The sequence below is a fragment of the Tamandua tetradactyla genome, chromosome 3, assembly GCF_023851605.1.
Source record: "Tamandua tetradactyla isolate mTamTet1 chromosome 3, mTamTet1.pri, whole genome shotgun sequence".
In the NCBI taxonomy this organism is placed as follows: domain Eukaryota; kingdom Metazoa; phylum Chordata; class Mammalia; order Pilosa; family Myrmecophagidae; genus Tamandua; species Tamandua tetradactyla.
This window is the reverse complement of record NC_135329.1, coordinates 65,087,521-65,092,631: the sequence shown is the minus strand read 5'-3', so window position 1 is coordinate 65,092,631 and position 5,111 is coordinate 65,087,521. Positions and strand designations below refer to the sequence as shown.

Below are 5,111 nucleotides of genomic sequence, written 5' to 3'. Positions count from 1 at the left end.
TTTCAAAACCAGAAAATCTATGTGCAGTGCTATTCTGCATTGTATGGAATTGTGCACACAAGAGCATATAAATTAATTTTCTTCATTTTGTTCTCCTGGATTAGATTTGAAATGTGAAGAAATTTCCAATGAACTGTTCTGAATCTCTGCAGTTAATTATCTATGATTAATTCTCTGTCCTAGCTCTGCCTAGACAAATACAGAAATATAAAAATATAATATTACTAATAATAAAATTCGAATTCACATGACTGTTTTATCACCATAAGAACAGATTTTTAATGTTAGAATAATTTCATCATAATTGAAAGTTAAAGTCCTCATATTCTTTTTATGGTGTTAACATGTATATTATACCTCTCCAAGGCTAGTCAGATTCTTGGTCCCTGGACTTAGCTCTCCACCACTATGTAGGGCCCCATGATCTCAGGGAAAAAGAGCAGTAAAGAAGGCATGGGCTCAGTGCATCATCTAGGTGCCTCATCTTGTTCTCTCAATCATGGATGGGCTTATTCAGGTTGCTCATGATCCAAATGCACAGCAGACTGATTTTCCCTGGGAGGAGATGCCTCATGGGGAGGTCTGAGCCTTCTTAGTTGTCAGGATCAATGGAAACTTTCCCTGAGCTCTTTAGGGAAGACAGCATTTTCCAGAGAGAAATGAGAAGAGATGTGAGTCTTTGTGTGTCTGAAATCAGCCTTTCTGCTGACAAGCTCACCTCTCAGGAAAGCTTGGGCTAGCTTGCCCCACTTGTTCTCTGGAGCTGGTCTTTGAATGAAAACTGGACCTACAGAGTCACCTGCTCCATTGACTCTAAGCTGCACCCAGCACTCAGAGCATCCAGCACTGTAGGATGTTATCTCAGACAGGAATTTAGTGAGTGAGTACTAAACAAGAGGGGGGGAGGCTGAGGTTAGGGACTAGTCTCTGACATTTGACCTGACATCTTTTTCATTGATTGAGATTTGGGAAAGCTTTGATATTCTTCAGGTGGAAAGTTTCCAAGTAGGTATTGTGGGACATTTTGGATTGTATTTAAGGTCATAGAAACATGTTTATCAAAATATAATAGATGTGAGACAAGAGTAATATTAACTGTGAGGAGTCTTCAATAGAGTTTTCAGAATGATTGATTGATTTAGCATATTCTTTACTGAATTTCAACTGTGACCTTAGTAACCCTTTGCATTTCTAAACCTCAGGTTTTGAATTTCAGGCACTGCGTTATTATGGACTGTCAAATAACTGTTGTCTATAAACCTCTGTATTGGACACTTGGACTTTAATATCCTTCCTCTTCCCTATGGTTTTCAACAGGCAGTTATATTAATTTAATACATTAATAATAAGAACCACAATGTCAGGAATAATGCATGACATGAGAAAAATGCTCCAGGTGAGCATGGGGATTCCTGAGGTTGGAAGAGATACTTGGGAGAGTTGAGGGCCCTCATGACCTCTTATAATTGCCAGAGCCCAGGGAAGATAGTGATATATGGAGAAGTTGTTCAGATATGCACAGGGAATAGGAAGATACTTTAAAAACCTGACTTTGCACTTAGAAATGATTATTTATCATCACTAAACCTCTGTACAAGTCCTGCTGGGAATGTTATTGTCCAATAGAATACCTTTTATAGACAAGAGAAAGATAAGATGGGAGTTTCCCTATCACTGTGGAGTTCTCATGCTATCAGAGTTCAAATTTGTACATAGGCCAGGCTTTGTGGACTGGCAGATTCTCTGAAGTGGAGGTGCCCCTGAGGCACCATTGTATTTTATGAGCATGCTTTTTATTCCACATGTCCACATATGGTAGAATACTTCATTTTAGGCTTGCACATTCCAAGAATGTTGCCCATACACAATTGAGATGATTAAGATTCTGAGATTGCTAACTTCTATGCAGATGATATTTAGGTTGGAGTTTGAACTTGAGTTGTTGCTATAATGAGCTGATAAGTTCAAGAATGTTGTTTTAGTTTGCAAGCTCCTGGAAAGTGATATACCCAGAATGGAATTGTTTTCAAAAAGTGGGATTTAGAGCAGGCTACGGTGGCTCAGCATGCAAGAATGCTCGCCTGCCATACCAGAGGACATGGGTTCAATTCCTGGTGCCTGCCCATGTAAAAAAAAAAGTGGTATTTATTAAGCTATGAGTTTACAGTTCTAAGGGGGTGAAAATGTCCAAATTAAGGCAAGACTTTTAAAATGTCCAATTTAAGTCATTCAGGAAAAGATACCTTGGTTCAAGAAGGCCGATGATGTTTAAGGTTTCTCTTTCAACTGTAAAAGCTCATGCTGATGTCTGCAGGTTTCTCTCCAGGAATCTTCAATGGCTCCCCTGGGGTTCTGTCCATTCTGTTGGCTCTTTCCTTTCTTGTGGCTCTCATTGGAACAAAATTCCAATATTGTTCTCTTTTAAGGGGCGCCAGTAAGCAACCTCACTTTGAATGGTTGGGGACACATCTTCATGGACACCATCCAATGAAGTTACCACTCACAACTGGTTGGGTCATATCTCCATGGAAACAATCAAAAGATTCCACCCTGCAATATTAAATGAGAATTAAAGAACTTGACCTTAGAACTGTAAAGGGTACAGATGTTGAGATGCAGTGAAATTATTTTGTTTGTGAGATTCATATGAATCTTTTGGGAACAGAAGTTAGATTAGTAGGAAAATCATATCTCCAAGAGTTATCCAAGTCCTAGTTCATGGAACTTCTGAACGTTATCTGTTATTATAACTGAGACCTGGAACATGCGATTAATTTAGTGACCTTTTCAGGGGTTATCATCCTGAATTATCTACCTTGGTCCTTAATGTAATCAAAATTTTTCTTATGAGAAGTGGGCAGGAGAAGATACTCTTTTAGAAGAAGAGGCAATTTGATGACCCGAGCAAGGTCCTACCTTTTTGAGTTTGAAGATGGAGAAAGGGTACAGGAGCCAAGGATTGTAAGGAATAGATTTCTGGAATAACAAAGTTAAAGGAAATATATTCTCCATAATTGTTGGGGTGCATGTCTGGGATAATTTAAATAGCCTCCATGCTGATGCATGCTCATGAAATACAATAACTGAAAATTACACAGGATTGTACAAGCAAAGTGCCTTCCTCAGTAATACTTTTACAAAATCTCTCATCGCCTGCAAAACAAATTCACCTCATCTCAACATTCCCAAAATTTCAACTAATCACACCATGAACTCAAACCCGGAATCTCATCTAAATCTCATCACTGAATAGAGTGACCACACAGTGTTGGAGAATAAAAAATGATGGTGTGTCTCTATGTGGAACCAGAATTAACTTCAAATATCCCAGCAATTACTATGGAGGGAGAAACACTTCCTAATTCATGAGCTGACAATTCATCAGTTAGACCTATCAGTACTAAATATGTATTAACCAAACAATGATGATTTGATGTATAGAAAGCAAACTACGTTCAGTGATGCAAGACTTATTCAAATATATAAATATAGTTAGACATTTAAACAATGCTCTCTCCATAATCAGTAAAAATAGCAGAACTGTCTATGAGAATAGAGTAGACTTGATCATTATCAACCAGTAATGAGTTACCTGTTAATATAACAGGGACCTGGCAGATATGAATACTTTAATGACCTCGGCAGGGGTGATTATCCCGGGTTATCCTGGAGTCAGATCTTCCTGAGCTCCTCAGACAAGACAATCCCAACCAACCTCATGCATTCCTGTAGGCATACACGTTTATCTTTAAATGAGTTAAATGGTTCTTCTAATTTTATGTGATATGCTTAAAATTAATGTCATCTTTCCATTTGAATATCTAGCATATTAATACATTGCAATGGGAAATGTACACTGAGCTGACTAACACAACCCAAACCTACAATTCACCTTTATTGTAAAGCTAATTCTGACATCTTTATGCGTGATGTATTAGGACACTTGTCTGTATGTAACTGGAATCTGCCTCACTTTGTTTAAATCTCAGTCACTTGCAGGGACATGGAAAACTTTTCTCTTGGGCAAATATCTTCATATCTTTCATAATAGCTGGGGAATTTTCAGGCATTATTTCCTTAAGTAGTCTTTCTGCTTTTTATTTCTCTTCTCTTTTTGGGACTCATATAACATATATGTATGTGTTCTTCATGCTGTCACTCAAATCCCTGATACACTGCTTATTTTTTGAAATCTTTTTTCTATCTTTTTGTCTGAATGTATGATACTGATGGTCCACACCTATGGAAATCTTCACAAATTGGCATGTCCTCCTTTCACAGGGGATATGGTAATCATCTCTGTATCATTCCAAATTTAATATATATATGTGCTGCAGAAACAAGAACAGAATGAAGGAGTTATTGATTGCAAAGCTAATGTCAATGAAAAATTCTTACATTTGAGGTGAATTTCTCAATTCCCCAATTCTGACACCCAATGCTTGATGAGATTGTAAATAGTATCTTGAATACCTTAATAAGTTGAATTCAGGGCTGTTTACGTGCTTATTATCATATAATGCAATGACATCTTCCAATGTCCCATCTCTCTTGCACACACTTTTACAGTAACTCTTTGGACTAATCCCAAGTAAATTACTGGTTCTCAAATACTTGCTTTGTTCCATGCATGTGAATCATTTCAAAGACAAATATAGTTCTTTTAGTTGTATTGTGTTCCCACAAATTGATAGGTTTATGTCCTTTCCCAGGACATCAGTATGTAGTCTTATTTGAAAAATAGCATAATTGAAGATGAAGTTAACAAAGTTAAAGTGAGGCCATATTGATGTTGGTTTGTCCCAAAATTCAATGTTACTGGTATCCTTAAAAAAAGAGAGAGTAGACAGGCAGTCATAGAGAGATGAAAGCCACATGAGGACAGAGGAAGTGATAGAAATGTTGTAGATACAAGTCATGGAATATCAGGGATTTCCAACAAGGCATTAGAAGCTAGTATAGCAGAGAAATATTTTTTCCCTTATAAGCTTCACAGGGATTATTTCTTTGTCAACACCTTGGTTTCAGATTTCTAACTTCCAGAACTTTGAGGCCATCCATTTATGTATATGTATTTTTTTCTTTTTTTTTCAGGTGTGCAGTCTCTGGGA

The 5,111-nt window shown here is 37.3% G+C and overlaps 1 non-coding gene across 1 annotated transcript; it reads right to left on the bottom strand.

The window, feature by feature from the left end:
* Positions 1–4,236: 4,236 nt before the first annotated feature.
* Positions 4,237–4,339, bottom strand: LOC143678522 (U6 spliceosomal RNA). The gene has a single exon (XR_013173317.1). It is a non-coding gene; the product is annotated as a U6 spliceosomal RNA (small nuclear RNA).
* Between the last annotated feature and the right edge of the window lie 772 nt (positions 4,340–5,111).